Source organism: Petaurus breviceps, unplaced genomic scaffold, assembly GCF_028583685.1.
Source record: "Petaurus breviceps papuanus isolate PSGF00001 unplaced genomic scaffold, PetGlider_PUasm1.0 178, whole genome shotgun sequence".
Lineage (NCBI taxonomy): Eukaryota > Metazoa > Chordata > Mammalia > Diprotodontia > Petauridae > Petaurus > Petaurus breviceps.
The window spans coordinates 19,044,416-19,059,175 of record NW_027185777.1 but is presented as its reverse complement, the minus strand read 5'-3'; the positions used below and the strand labels follow the sequence as shown (position 1 = coordinate 19,059,175).

The following is a 14,760-nucleotide window of genomic DNA, read 5'->3' as shown; positions in this document are numbered from 1 at the left end:
TAAGGCAAGAAAGAAGAAACATAACAGGAACAGAAGCAATATCTGGACCATATACTCATGGTTTCATCTCAACCTAAATGAGAAAAGTAGACTGCAGGTACTACCTCTCTTTACCCTTTCAGAGAGTCTGCAGCAGTCTGTGCCTCCTAATCAAAATGCAGCTGGCCAAGAAAGAAAAAGACACTTTAGCTAGTTAGTATCTTTTGAATGCACATCCAATTCTGTCTCCACAGACAACCAAATGTCTGTTTCTTCACCACATGGTTAGAAAACTGTAAAACCTTGACAGTCTATGAATGCCATGCCAGAAAACTGAACTGCTTCCACTTAAATTGTCTTGGGGAAAGAGGATAAGAGAGGAACTCTTGGAGGGGTGGGTAGAATAAGGAATAGGAAGGTAAAGGGGGGAGGAAGGATAAGGAAGGGATTCTTTAAAAGGGGGTGGATAAGGGAAGTAGTGGTTAGAAACAAACTAGATTGTGAGGAGGGATAGAGTAAAAGGAGAGACTGAGAAGGACAATGGTGAGGAAAAATAGCATTGAGGAAAATACACAAATAATAATTTATAACTATGAATGTGAATGGGATGAATTCACCCATAAAACAGAAACAGCAAGATGGATTAAAAACCAGAATTTGACAAAATGTTATTTACAATAAACACATTTAAAAATGAAAGCTACACATAGAGTTAAATAAAGGGCTAGAGTAGAATTTGTTATGCTTTAGCTGATGTAAAAAAGCAGAGGTTGCAATCATGATCTCAGACAAAGTTAAAGCTAAAAGAGATTTAATTAAAAGAGATAAATAGGGGCAGCAAGGTGGTGCAGTGAATAGAGCACCAGCCCTGGAGTCAGGAGGGTCTGAGTTCAAATCTGGCCTCAGATACTTAACACTTACTAGCCATGTGACCTTGAGCAGTTGTCCTGCCTTTCCCCTCCAAAAAGAAAAAAAGAAAGATAGAGAAATAGGGAAACTATTATAAAAGTACCATAGACAATGAAGTAATAGCAATACTACTTAATGTTAATATTAATACTAAAATAATGATGCAGCAAAGCAACTTGATAGGTGAATATAGACAGCAGTACTATTATACTGAGGGATTTCAATCTTTCCCCCTCAGAATGAGATAAATCTAGCCAAAAAAAATAAGAAAGAGGTCAAGGAAGTAGAGTTTTAGATAAGCTAGATATGATAAATATCTGAAAAAAATTGAATAGGAATAGAAATATACCTTTTCCTCAGCAGTACATGGTGCTTTTAGAAAGATTGACTGCATATTAGGGCATAAAAATTTTATAGTTAAATGCAGAAAAGCAGAAATATTAAATGCATACTTTCAATGAAATAAAATGCAACAAAATTTATACAATACAATAAAAATTATATTTAATAAGGGACCACAGAAACAGAACAAAATCTAATTAGAGACTACACAATCTAATATTAAAGAATGAATGGGTTAAAGAACAAATCATAGAAACAATAATTTCATTAAATAGAATGACAATAATGAGACAATATATCAAAACCTATGGGATACAGCAAAAGCAGAGGAAAATTTACATGTTTACATTAATAAAATACAGAAAGAGCAAACCAAGGAATTAGGTATGCAATTTTAAAAACTAGAAAAGGAAAAAACTAAAAATCCCTAATTAAACATCAAATTGGAAATCCTAAAATTTAAAAATGAGTGTAAAAAAGTCATTGAATTGATAAATAAAACTAGAAGTTGGTTTTATGGAAAAAAACCAGTAAGACATGAAATGTTGATATTATTTTTAAAAAGAAGACAAAATCACTTGTATTAAAAATAAAAAGGATGAATATACCACTGAGGATGAAATCAAAGCAATTATAAGGAGTTATTTTGCCATTTATATGCCAATAAATTTAATAATTTAAGTGAAATGGAAGAATATTTACAAAAATATAAGCTGCCTAGATTAGCAGAAGAGGAAATAGAATATCTAAATAAATCTTTTTTAGAAAACCAGGCCCTAAATGAGTTTCCTAAGAAAAAAGCACCAGGACCATATGGATTCACAAGTGAATTCTATCAAACATTTAAAGATCAACTAACTCTAATATTAAATAAATTAATTGGAACATTAGGGAAAAAAAGGGGTCTTATCAAATTTCTTTTGTGAAATAAATATCATATTGATAGCTAAACCAGGAAGAGAAAAATCAGAGAAAGAAAATTATAGACCAATTTCATTGATATGGTTGCAAAAATCCTAAATAAGGATCTAACTAGGATATTACAAAAATATACTACAAAGATTAAGCATTATGATCAAGTAGGATTTATACCAGGAATGCAGAGGTGGTTTAACATAAGGAAAACTACTAAAATAATTGATTATATTAATAATAAAAGTAACAGAAATCTTATGATCATAGTGAAGAGGTTACCCATCAAGAGGGTTAGGGTTGCTCTGGAGACCCCAAAATACCAACACAACAGGTCCTGCCCAATGAATGTGACTCAAGTGTTCTCAGCCAAAGAAAAGTAAAGTTTATTAAAAGCTCGCTTGTATTGGACACAGAGCAAGCCTGTGCTAGGTCATTCTATGGCACTCTCACACACATGGAGACAAGATGGGGTCTTATATACAGAAAACCTTGGAGGGGTCAGAGTCAAGATGGCAGAGTAGAAACAGGACATCCTTGGGGCTCCTGCTCTCACCTCCTCCAATTCATGTAAAAGGTTACTCTGAACAAATTTTGGAGCCACAGAACCCACAAAGTGACACAAAGAAGCTAACCTCCTGCTGAGGACAGCCCAGCAGGCTGGCAGGAAGTGGCCAGAGCAGCACTCCGGGAGCCAACCCCAGTCCCACACAAGCTGGAGGTTTTAGCCTCAGCATGGCCACGACGAGGTACTGGCTGGAGGGACTTCAGATCACTAGCAGCTGTGGTGGTTTCCAGAATTATCAACCCATAGATGTTAAGGACAAAGTGAGAGGTCAGTGGAGTGTAGACTTTCGGATCTGGTAGTTTGGGAGTGTGGTCTGGCCTTTATCCCCTGGAGGGATAAGCTGCTGAGGTGCAGCAGCCATGGAGCTGCTGCCATGTGGCAGCTTCACCTCCTGGCCTGCAGCTTGTAGCAGGACCAAGCAAATAGTCTGAGGGGTAAACGCTCTTGCTTTAACCTGCTTGGATCTGGATAGCTGTCTAGGGTGGAGGTCCTGGGATGTGCAATCAGCTTGCCAGAGCATGTGGAGGCTTCAGAGAGGGCACCCAACTAATACCTTCAGCAGATGAGAAAACCCCAGCAATTGGGATGAAGCTCCCCTGTCTGGTAGCAGAGTCCTACTGTGGCAAAAAGCCCAAAAGTCAAGTAATTGAGTGGCAACATGAGCAAACGAGGGAAGCAAAGCAAGCAGAGCAACCCAACTTTACACTCCTATTTTGGGGACAAAAAGGATCAAAGCATGGAACAGGAGGAAGACAGTGAAGTCAGAACTCCTGCACCAAAAGCTTCCAAAAAAATACGAGCTGGTTACAGGCCATAGAGGACTTTAAGAAGGATTTTGAAAACCAAATAAGAGAAGTGGAGGAAAAATTGGGAAGAGAAATGAGAACAATGCAAGAAAATTATGAAATGAGAGGCAACAATCTGACTGAAGAAAATAACACCATAGGGGCGGCCAGGTAGCACAGCAAGTAGGAGCACCGGCTCCAGTGTCAGAACGAACTGGAGATCGAATCCTGGCTCAAACACTTAAGCACCCACCCAGAAACACCTGGCCGTGTAACTTTGAGCAAGTTACTTAACCCCAATTGCTTAGGGGCGGACAGGTGGCTCAGCAAGTAAGAGCAGTGGCTCCAGTGTTGGGACGACCTGGAGATCGAATCCCGGGCTCAGACACTCAGCACCACACCCAGAAATAACTGGCCGTGTAACCTTGAGCAAGTTACTTAATCCCGATTGCTTAAAAAAAAAAGAAAGAAAGAAAATAACACCATAAAAATAGACTAATTCAAATGGCAAAAGAGGCTCAAAAAGGCAATGAGGAGAAGAATGACTTAAAAAGTCGAATTTGCCAGATGGAAAAAGAATATCAATAGCTCACTGAAGAGAATCATTCCTTCTGAATTAAATTGGAGCAAATGGAAGTTAGTGACTTTATGAGAAATCAAGATACTATTAAACAGATCCAAACAATTGAAAAAAATAGAAGGCAATATATATTATTGCCTATATAAATATCTCATTGGGAAAACCATGGACCTGGAAAATAGATCCAGGAGAGACAATTTAAAAATTATTGGACTACCTGAAAGCCATGATCATAAAAAGAACCTAATAATCATACTTCAAGAAATGCTCAAGGAAAATTGTCCTGATGTTTTAGAACCAGAGGGCAAAATAGAGGTTGAAAGAGTTCACCGATCACCTCCTGAAAAAGATCCCAAAAAGAAAACTCCTAGGAATATTATAGCCAGGTTCTGGTGTTCCCAGATCAAGGAGAAAATATTACAAGCAGCCAGGAAGAAAAATTTGAATACTGTGGAAACACAATCAGGATAACACAGGATCTGGCAGCTTCTACACTGACAGATCAAAGGGCTTGGAATATGATATTCCGGAGGGCAAAGTAGCTGGGATTAAAACCAAAAATCACCTACCCAGCAGAACTGAGTATCATGTTTCAGGGGAAAATGTGGTCATTCCGTGGAATCAAGCATTCTTGATGAAAAAACCAGAGCTGAATAGAAAATTTGGCATTCAGGTACAAGAAGCAAGAGAAGCATGAGAAGGTAAACAGGGAAAAGAAATCATAAGGAACTTATCAAAGTCGAACTATTTATATCCCTACATGGAAAAAAGACAATTGTAACTTATGAATCTTTTCTCTGTATGAGAATAGTTTAAGGGAATAGAAATGTATGTATGTGTGTGTATGTGTGTGTGTAGATATATATATATATATACATATACATATATATCTATATGGGAGGGTATATGGGTGCATGAATACATGTGTAAGTGTGTATATATGTGTACAGGTTTACATAGACAGAGGGCACAGGACCAATTTAATAGGAAGGGATGATACTTAAAAGGTGAAATTAAGAGGTGAGAGAGGAATATGATGAGAGGAGATGGGGAGAGACAGAATGGGGTAAACTATCTCATATAGAAGAGGCAAGGGAAAATGGTTACAATGAAGGGGAAGAACAGGAAGGCAAAAGGGAATGGGTCAACCTTATTCTCATTGAATTTGGATTAGTAAGGAAATGACATACACACTAAATAGGTATCTCACCCTACAGGAGAGTAGGGGGGAAGGGGATGAGAGGGGGAATGATGGAAGGGAGAGCAGGCTGGGGGGGAGGGAAGTTGGAAGCACCCACTTTTGAAAAGGTACAGGATCAAAGTAGAGAATAGAACAAGTGGGAGGTGGGATAGGAGGGAGGGAAATATAGTCATTCTTTTACAATAAATTCACTATAGAAATGTTTTGCATAACTACACATATACAACCTATACTGAATTGCTTATTTTCCCAGTAAGGGTGGGTGACAAAGGAGGAAGGGAATGAATCTGGAATTCAAAGTTTTAAAATCAAATGTTTATTTTCTTTTGTTTTTGCTTTTTGGAGGGCAGTTGGGGTTAGGTGGCTTGCCCAGGGTCACGCAGCTGATTTTTGTGTTGGGTGTCTGTGGACAGATTTGGGCTCAGGTCCTCCTGGTTCCAGGGCCAGTATATATATATATACTATTATGAATATTATTTTACATGTAACTGGGAAATAAGATATACAGGCACTGGGGTATAGAGATCCACCATGCCTTACTGGAAAGTCAGAGAGGGTATGGGAGAAGATATGGGAGAGAGCAGATTGGAGTAGCAGATATTCAGTGGGATCACTATTTTGGGGTGGTGGGTAGGGGAAAAATGGGGAGAAAATTTGTAACTCAAAATTTTGCGGAAATGAATGATATAAACTAGAATAACTTCTAAAAATTAAAAAAAAGAAAATTGTGGGAGGAATCTAAAGGGGGTCTAAAGGAGGAGTTTGGGGAGGGTCTTCCGGAGGAGTTAATGAGGTCAATGAGTGATTAAGGGTGGGAAGTTGCTGGAGGCTACCTGGAGCTTACAGACAATGGTGGGCTAGGCCAGTTCAAGGGTGGACTGATATTTTGATAGACTCAAGGGTGGCAAGTCTAGTAACAGAGGTTTGGGCTCAGCCACAATGTAAGGCTTATGGCCTGATGAAAATGCCTAATCAAATAGGATGATTTAATCAGAGTTCAAAGCAGGTTGGTTCCCAGAGCATATACTCAAAGATTCAAGGAGAGCTCAAGGGGGCTCCCAGAGCCCATTCTTCATCAATAGCAATAGAGAAAGAAAAGGTTTTGATAAAGTATATCACTCATTTCTATTTAAAAAATACTAGAAAGTATAGATTTTAATGGATTTTTCCTTAAATGGATGAAATGCTTTTACCTAAAAACCATCAACAAATATTATTTGTAATGGGGACAAGCTAGACTCTGTCCCTTTTATGGGAATTGGAATTTAAGATCTTTCCTGCTCCTGGGCCCTTTGATAGGCTTAAGTGACTCTGAGAACCTTCCTTGATTTGAAAATATACTCTGTCAGGGCAGCTAGGTGGCACCAGGATCGTCCAGCCTGAGATACTTAACACCCACACAAAAAAAAACTAGCTATGTAACCTTGAGCAAGTTACTTTATCCCAATTGCTTAAAAAAAAAAAAAATAACAAACAAAGAAAATATACTCTGCCCCCTAATAGGCTGAATGTGATCACATGGAGCCTATGGTGGGAGGCTTGTTTTTCAGGAATGCCCACACTTTGACGCTTTGTGATTGGGCAGTGGGTCAAGAGGGTTGTGACATTCTCTGAGCCAGGAGAAGATTATATATACCCTGATGTGAGGCTTTGCTTTGGGGCTGATTTTGAGAAGAGTTATGTGATTTTTTTTTTTATGTACCAACTGTTTATGGCAAATATCTGCATAACATGATATAAAAAGTCAGACAAAGAAAATAACTATATAAGTAATCTCAGATCACAGTACTTTCAAAATATATAATCATTAGTAATTTTCAGAGAAGGAATTGCTTCATTAACATTCTGATCAATGATATTTCACAGTTTTGGAGCAAAGACCATCACGCCATTTTCTGCTCTGAACCATTAAGAAGATCTTTCTTTTGTTGTGATATAAACAATAGCAATCAAAAGAGCAAAAATAATGAGATGAAAAAAGAAATGGCTGTCTTCCTGGTCTATATTTGATGATAGAGACTTAAAGGATTTTGTATCATGAAAATTGTTCAGATTAACAGTCTGTTCAAATCCTGCATAACCTATATTTTCTTGCATTTGCTCATCAGTATCATCTCTGGTATTGGGAGTCCATTCAAAGTCTTGCTCTCCATAATCCCCATTGTCCAAAGCATCGCTGGATACAGATGGAGAACTATTCAGTGTAAGAAGTTCCTCATCCTCTATTCCAGTATCTTCAGTAACATCAATTTCCATTTGGGGCATGGTAGTTTGTGATGGAGAGACTACCGATATGGTCACTTCATTTTTTCCTGAACTGGGCATAAAGACTGGGGCATTGGTGGTGGAAACATTAAGTTTGGTGTGGCTAGACCCAGCTTTCACTGTATTTGAGGGCTGTTTCACAATCACTGGTAATATTAGATTCTCTTGAGCGCTGAGCAGCTCCGGGAAGACGAGCAGCAGCAGCAGGAGTAGAGGTGAGGCACGGGCAGGGAGGTTGGGGCGGTGGCGCAGAGGCTTGCGGAGTCAGGGGGCAGGGGCCTTTCCTGCAGGGCCACTTCCATGGTCCTGCAGGGGGGGGAGGGGGAAGTTATGTGATTTGACCAGACTAGACTCTGGGCAGCTGTTGAACCCTCTGGCTTTGAAAACCCAGATGTTGGTGCTTTCCTCCTTGGTAACTGATTAGGTATGCATGTAATGGTCAGGCAGCTGGAAGCCTGTCTGCTGATCTGTTTCTCTGTCTGTATTATTTGTCCGCTTGTAACCTCTGTATTCTCTGAAGTTCAGGGTGCTGACCTTTTTCCCCTGAACTAAGTAAATGACATATTTTATTAAAGCAAGGTTTTTAACCCATTTTGAGTTTCTTTCCTTTAGAAAAGCAGATATAAGAAACTGTGTTGGCAGCCACCCTGGGTATGCTGGGGTATTTGCTGCTACAGTCCCAGTAGGATTAAGCGTGAAAAACGAATGCCCACTGTCACTATTATTATCCAATATTGTGTTGGGAATCCTAGCAATAGCAGTAAGAGAAGAAAAAGAAATCGAAGGAATCAGGTCAGTGGGGTAATAAAACTATGTCTTATTGCAGACGATATGATAACACGCTTGGAAAACCCTAGAGACAACTAAAAAGTTAGTTGAAACAATAATTTTAGCAAAGTGACAGGATATAAAGTAAATCAACATAAATCATCAGTATTCCTATATATCACCAACAAAACCCTACAAGAAGAGATAATGAAAGATACACCATTTAAAATAATTCTAGACAGCATAAAATACTTGGGAGTAAACCTGCCAAAACAAATCCAGGAACAATATGAACAAAATTACAAAAAACATTTTATACAAATAAAATAAGATTTAAATAAATGAAGAAATATTAATTGTTCATGGGTAAGCAGGACCAATATAGTAAAAAAATGATAATTTTTACCTAAATTACTCTATATATTCAATACCATCCCAAATAAATTACCGAAAAATTTTTACTGTTACAAAATATAATAACAAAATTTATATAAGAACAAAAGGCCAAGAATCCCAAAGGAACTATTGAAAAAATGTAAAGGAAGGGGATTTAGTAGCACTAGATCTTAAATTATATTATAAGGCAGTAATTATCAAAATTATCTACTACTTTCTAAGAAATGGAAAGGTGTATCAGTGGAAAAGAGTAGACAGCAGCAAATGATTATAGTAACCTTGTCTTTGGTATAAAGATTTAATTTGGGGCGGGGGGGATAAGAATTCATTATTTGGTAAAAATTATTGGGAAAGCAGTCTAGCAGAAATTGGGTATAGACCAAACTCATACCCCATTTACCAAGAAAAGGTTAAAATAAGAACATGACCTGGATATAAAGGGAGATATTACAAGAAATTTGAAGAACATGGAACATATTACTTATCAAACTTATGGATAGGTAAATAATTATGAATAAACAAGAGATAGAGAGCATCATGAGGTACAAAATGGATAATTTTGATTACATAAATTAAGAAGGGTTTGCACAAATTAAACCAAGATTAGAAGGAAAGCAGAAAATTAAGACAGTTTCTCAGATAAAAGTCTCATATCTCAAATACACAGTATATATAAAGAGCTTTGTCAAATCTATAAGAATAAGAGTCAAGAACATTAAGGGGCATTTTTCTGATGAAGAAATGAAAACAATTTATAGTCATATGAAAAAATACTCTAAATAATTATTGACTTGAGAAATACAAATCAAAACAACCTTGAGATATATTTACATCTCTCACATGGGCTAAAATGATAGAAGGGGAAAGTGAAAAATGTTGGAGGAGATGTAGAAACGTTGAGACACTTATTCACTATCGGTGGAACTATGAACTGGTCCAACCATTTTGCAGAGTAATTTGTAACTGTCCAAAGAGTTATAAAACTTTTTCTGTGTTTTCTTCCACAACATGGTTAATATGGAAATGTACTTGTTTTGCATGAGTGCACATGTACAACCTATATCGAATTGCTTGCCTTCTCAATGAGTGAGAGAGGAGGGAGGGAGAGAATTTGGAACTCAAGAATTTTTTAAAACAAATGTTAAAAATTGTTCTTATGTGTAATTGTAAAAAATAAAATATTGGGGGGAGGCTAGGTGGCACAGTGAATAGAGCACCGGCCCTAGAGTCAGAAGGATCTGAGTTCAAATCCACCCTTAGACACTTAACACTAACCATGTGACCTTGGGCAAGTCAATTAACCCCAACTGCCTTACCTTCCCCCCTCCAAAAAGCAAAAAAAAAAATGAAAATAAAAATAAAAAATAAAGTTCTCTAAATATATATATATTATATGTATATATATAATAAAATTAAATAAAGCAATTTTTAAAAAAAAACACTGTCCTCTCTTGGTTCTCCTACTTATCAGGCTCCTCCTTCTCAGTTTCCTTTACTGAATCTTCATCTATATCATGCCCACTAACGGTCTATATACGCCAAAGTTTTGCTCTTGGTCTTCATCTCTATTTACTCCATTATCTCTTTTTTGGTGATCTCATCCTCTATCCTAGGAATGAGGGATAGCATGTGCTCACCCTAGGGGATGTTGCTCAAACAACTTGTCTAGCATTCTGACAAACTTGTGTGATAAAAGTGATAAGGAACCCAGGCCCTAGTCCTGGATCATTTGGATCCTTGTAGAGGCAATACTCTTTTGATGGGAGCAAAGATACAGGATACTCTCATTTCTGCTTTCCAGGACATAATAGGTAATATCTAGAAATAACACATCCATGGAGCACAGTGTGTAGAGCATGAGCCCTGGAGTCAGGAGGACCTGAGTTCAAATCCAGTCTCACTTAACATACACACACACACATACACACACAAAACTAGCCATGTGGCCTTGGGCAAGTCACTTAACCCCAATTGCCCTCCAAAAAGCAAAAAAAAAAAAAAAACCCTCCTCTCATAGAGGGTACAATTGGTCAGGATACAATGTCAATTCTCCTCCTCCCTTGTGCAGAAAAAGGTATAAAATCAGGACTTTCCTCAGAGTCTCATACCATAAGTCTAGAAGAAATCATCTGGAAAGAATAAGCAGCTAAGGAGAGAAGACCACAAATGAACTGGAGTGAATTTGAGCAAGAATATGGAAGAAGCAATAGATTACACTTTAGTTCCCTACCAATCGCTGCCTGAGTCCCCTAGGCAGTAAGAAAGTATCCTTAATAAATGTCATTAATGGAACTTTTCTTGCACAAATGGGGAAAGTTGGGAAGGCAACCTTGGGTGGCTGCTTTTATCCCCACTTCAAACTGCAATGAAAGCATACTTGCATATTTGTAGCAAACCCATTACCCTCACCATCGCTAGCTTATCCTTAGGCCTCCAAAAGCCATAAAGAATATCCTTCAATATGTCTTATTTGGATATGTCAGTTTTGTGCAAAGGACTTGACCTTTGCCCTTCCTAATGTGGACCATGGAATTCCTCAATAGGAAAAACATTTACCAACAAAAGCAGGAATTTCAATGAATGGGAAAACTTGATCAATTCTTTCTTTCATTGTAAGAAAAACATCCCTTGAACTTAAAAGAGTTATCACCAGTTCAAACTGGTGGTCCTTTAGCAGTGCTCATTCACAATGTCATTCTAATAGGTGGCTCTCTATTGCCTATAGAATAAAATACAAAATTGTTCAGCCTAATATTTATAACTTTCCACTACCTAGTTCCACCTACTGCCTTTCCAGATTTATTTCATACCACTTCATTTTACACACACACACACACACACACACACACACACACACACACACCTTTCCAGGCAAACTAACCTTACTAGCTCTTCACCAAAATACAATTTCCATGCCTTTGAGGCAATATATTCCCCATGTCTGGAAACAACTCCTTCTTCATCTCAACATTAGTCAACAAGTAACAAGCATTTATTAAGTACCTACTATATGACATAGGTGTGCAAGTATACAAAAATGTTAAAGATAGTCCTCATCCACAAGGAGCTCACAGTCTAATGAGGAAGACAACATGAAAACCACCATCGTAATAAGATATATACAGGATGAATTAGAGGGAGTCAACAGAGAGAAGGGATCAGCTTCTAAAAGAAGATGATATTTTCTCTGAGACTTCAAGAAAACTAGGGAGGCTAGATGGTACAGATGAGGAGGCATGAGGAACAATGCCTGGAGTTAGGAGATGAAGTCCTGATGGGTCACACCTCTACTCAATGGACTCAGGTGGTTCCTAGTTGCCTCTAGGATAAAACATGAACTCTTCTGCTTTGTGATTAAAGCCTATCCCAACCTGTCCCCAACCTGCCTTCTCAGCTTTATTTTACTTTACTTCTCTCAGTTTCTCGCACAAAGCACTCCATACCCCATTATTGTGCTTTTGAACTGGGCTATCCCCCATGCCTAGAATGAACTCCTGCATCATCAGCTCTACATATAACCCCTCTCTTTATTCAAGATTAATCTCAAGCAGCAATTTCTACAGCAGGGCTTCCTAAACTTGTATGTGTCCTGGACCCCTTTGTCAGTCTGGTAAATTTTATGGACCCCCTTTTCTGAATAATGTTCTTAAATATATAAAATAAAATACATGGGATTGCAAAGGAAATCAATCAAATTGAAATTCAGTTATCAAAATATTAAATGTCACCATTTGCTTTTGGAGACAGCAGCAGCCCAGAAAAAATTCTACAGCTCCTCATTCCCAGGACAGAGTTTGCTGCAAATGTTTCAAGCACAGAGCTTAATGTGTTTCAACAGATCATAGATTCAGAATCAGATGGAACCTAAGAAATCATTTAGACAAACCCCCTCATTTTGCAAATGAGAGAACCAAGGTCTGTCTGGAGATATTAAGTGAGTTCATTGTTACCTAGAGTCACACAGCTAGTAACTGAAAGAGATAGGATGTGATTTCAGGTCCTCAGATTTCAAACTCAGTGTTTGTTGTACTGCACCATACTGCATTTGGATTACTAGATAACTGAAGCCATTTTTCATGGAATCTATGATCATTTTTAATAGAATGGTGGATTTTTGATGCAAATTGTAAACATTGAAAAGCTTTTGTACTTATCTGATACTTCAGCATCACTACTATAAAGATAACTCTCCTTCCTTTAGTCTCCAAACTCCTGGAAAGATTCATCTCTATGACTGTCTCCATTTCCTCACCATTGGCATATTCCTCAGGCTCTTGCAATGGGAATTCCCATCACCTTACTGACCCTGCTCTTTTCAGGATTGTAAGCAATTCCTTCTTTGTAAGATATATCAAAGCAAAAAGAATTCACCTGCAAAACATATCAAGGAATCAGGGCAAAGCTGAAAGAGAATAAATCCTTTGAAACCTGACAGAAACTCTCAGGAGAGCCAAAATCCAGACTTTCCAGATTAAAAAATAGATGCTGCAAGCAGCCACAAAGAAGCAATTTAAGCACCAAGGAAACACAGGCAGTGGAAATAGTAATATACCAGGGGGTGGAGGCAGAAGGGCAAAGAAGGTTAAAGGAAATTACATAATTGCAGTGGAAAAGCAGACATCAATACACACAAGGAGGAAGGTGTGAAGGAGTGGTGGACAATTAAATCTCAATCACATGAACTGGTAAAAGGAGAAAAGAATACATATACACAGATGGAGTTCTATCGTGCTATAAGAAATGTTGAAGGGGATGGTTTCAGAGAAACAGGAAGATTTATATGAACTGATGCAGAGTTAAGTTCACAGATTCAAGAGAACAATTTATACAATGACAACAATATGGTAAAGATAAGCAACTTTGAAAGACTTAGGACCTCTCATCTGTGTAATGACCAACCAGAGGACTAATGATGAAATATGCTACCCATTTCCTAATCAAAAGCTAAAAGACTCAGAGTGTAGAATGAAACATAAGTGGGTTGGATTTTGCTTTTTCACTAAAAGAGAATCAACCTTCCAACATTTGGGTGAATTTCAGTTCCACCCATACAGGCAACCAGCCTTATGATACTAAACTGAGGGCTTGAATTCTCACCCACTACAATTATCATCCCCAGTAATTCCATAACAAGTCATCTCATTCCCAATAGAAGAGACTTAGATTTCAATCCTCAATGAGCTATGAGAACAAAAGTAGCAAATGGACATAGACACAACCTCCATAGGGAAATGCAATCAAAGACAAAAGTCCAACACTCTGTAAACTCATCAGGAATACATGTAAAGTCCTGCATAAAATGGTAAACGCTAAGCAAGTACATGCTATATGATAAGCAGAAGCTGAGATCATCACATTCGTGGGAGCAAAAAAAGAAAGGAGTGTTCTGTGAAAGTAAACTATAGATAAGGTGAAGTGACTGCCAAAAATCTGATGAAACCTTAAGATGCATTCAAAGAAGAGGTCAGAATAGGAGACTAGATTACTTGCTAACTTTGGACTCTGCATTCATCAAGCTACATCTGAAGGAGCAAAATCAGTTCTGGGAGCCACATTTGTAGAGGAGCACTGACAAGTGGGAGTGCTTCCAAAGGTGTTAAGATGTTTCAGAATCATGTTGTATAACAAAGAGAAGAAGGAATTGGGGGTCAGCTAGGTGGTGTAGTGAATAGAGCACCAGCCCTGGAGTCAGGAAGACCTAAGTTCAAATCCAGCATCAAACACTTAATACTTAGTAACTGGGTGACCTTGAGCAAGTCACTTAAACCCAACTGCCCTGCCTTCCCACTCCAAAAAGCAAAAATTAATTAATTAATTAAAGAAGGAATTCAGAATGTTTTGAATGGAGAAGAGAAGATTTTGGGAAGGCATAACTCTTCTCAAATATTTGAAGGCCTGTTACATGGAAGATCAAGGAATCATAGATTTAAAATTTTAAGGAGACTTAGATGTCATTCAATTCATTCTAACTTCCCTCACTTTACAGAGGAAGAGAATGGCTTGAAGGAAAAAATATAAAATGTCATTTAAGACATGATTTAAGGATGTCACAGTA

At 37.9% G+C, this 14,760-nt stretch overlaps 1 protein-coding gene and 1 pseudogene across 1 annotated transcript in view; both read right to left on the bottom strand.

Annotated features, from left to right (window-relative positions):
* Positions 1 to 14,760, bottom strand: part of RAB18 (RAB18, member RAS oncogene family) — a 508,262-nt gene that overhangs the window by 237,754 nt on the left and 255,748 nt on the right. The window lies entirely within an intron of this gene.
* LOC138159830 (keratinocyte-associated transmembrane protein 2 pseudogene) lies at positions 6,962 to 11,117 on the bottom strand (annotated as a pseudogene).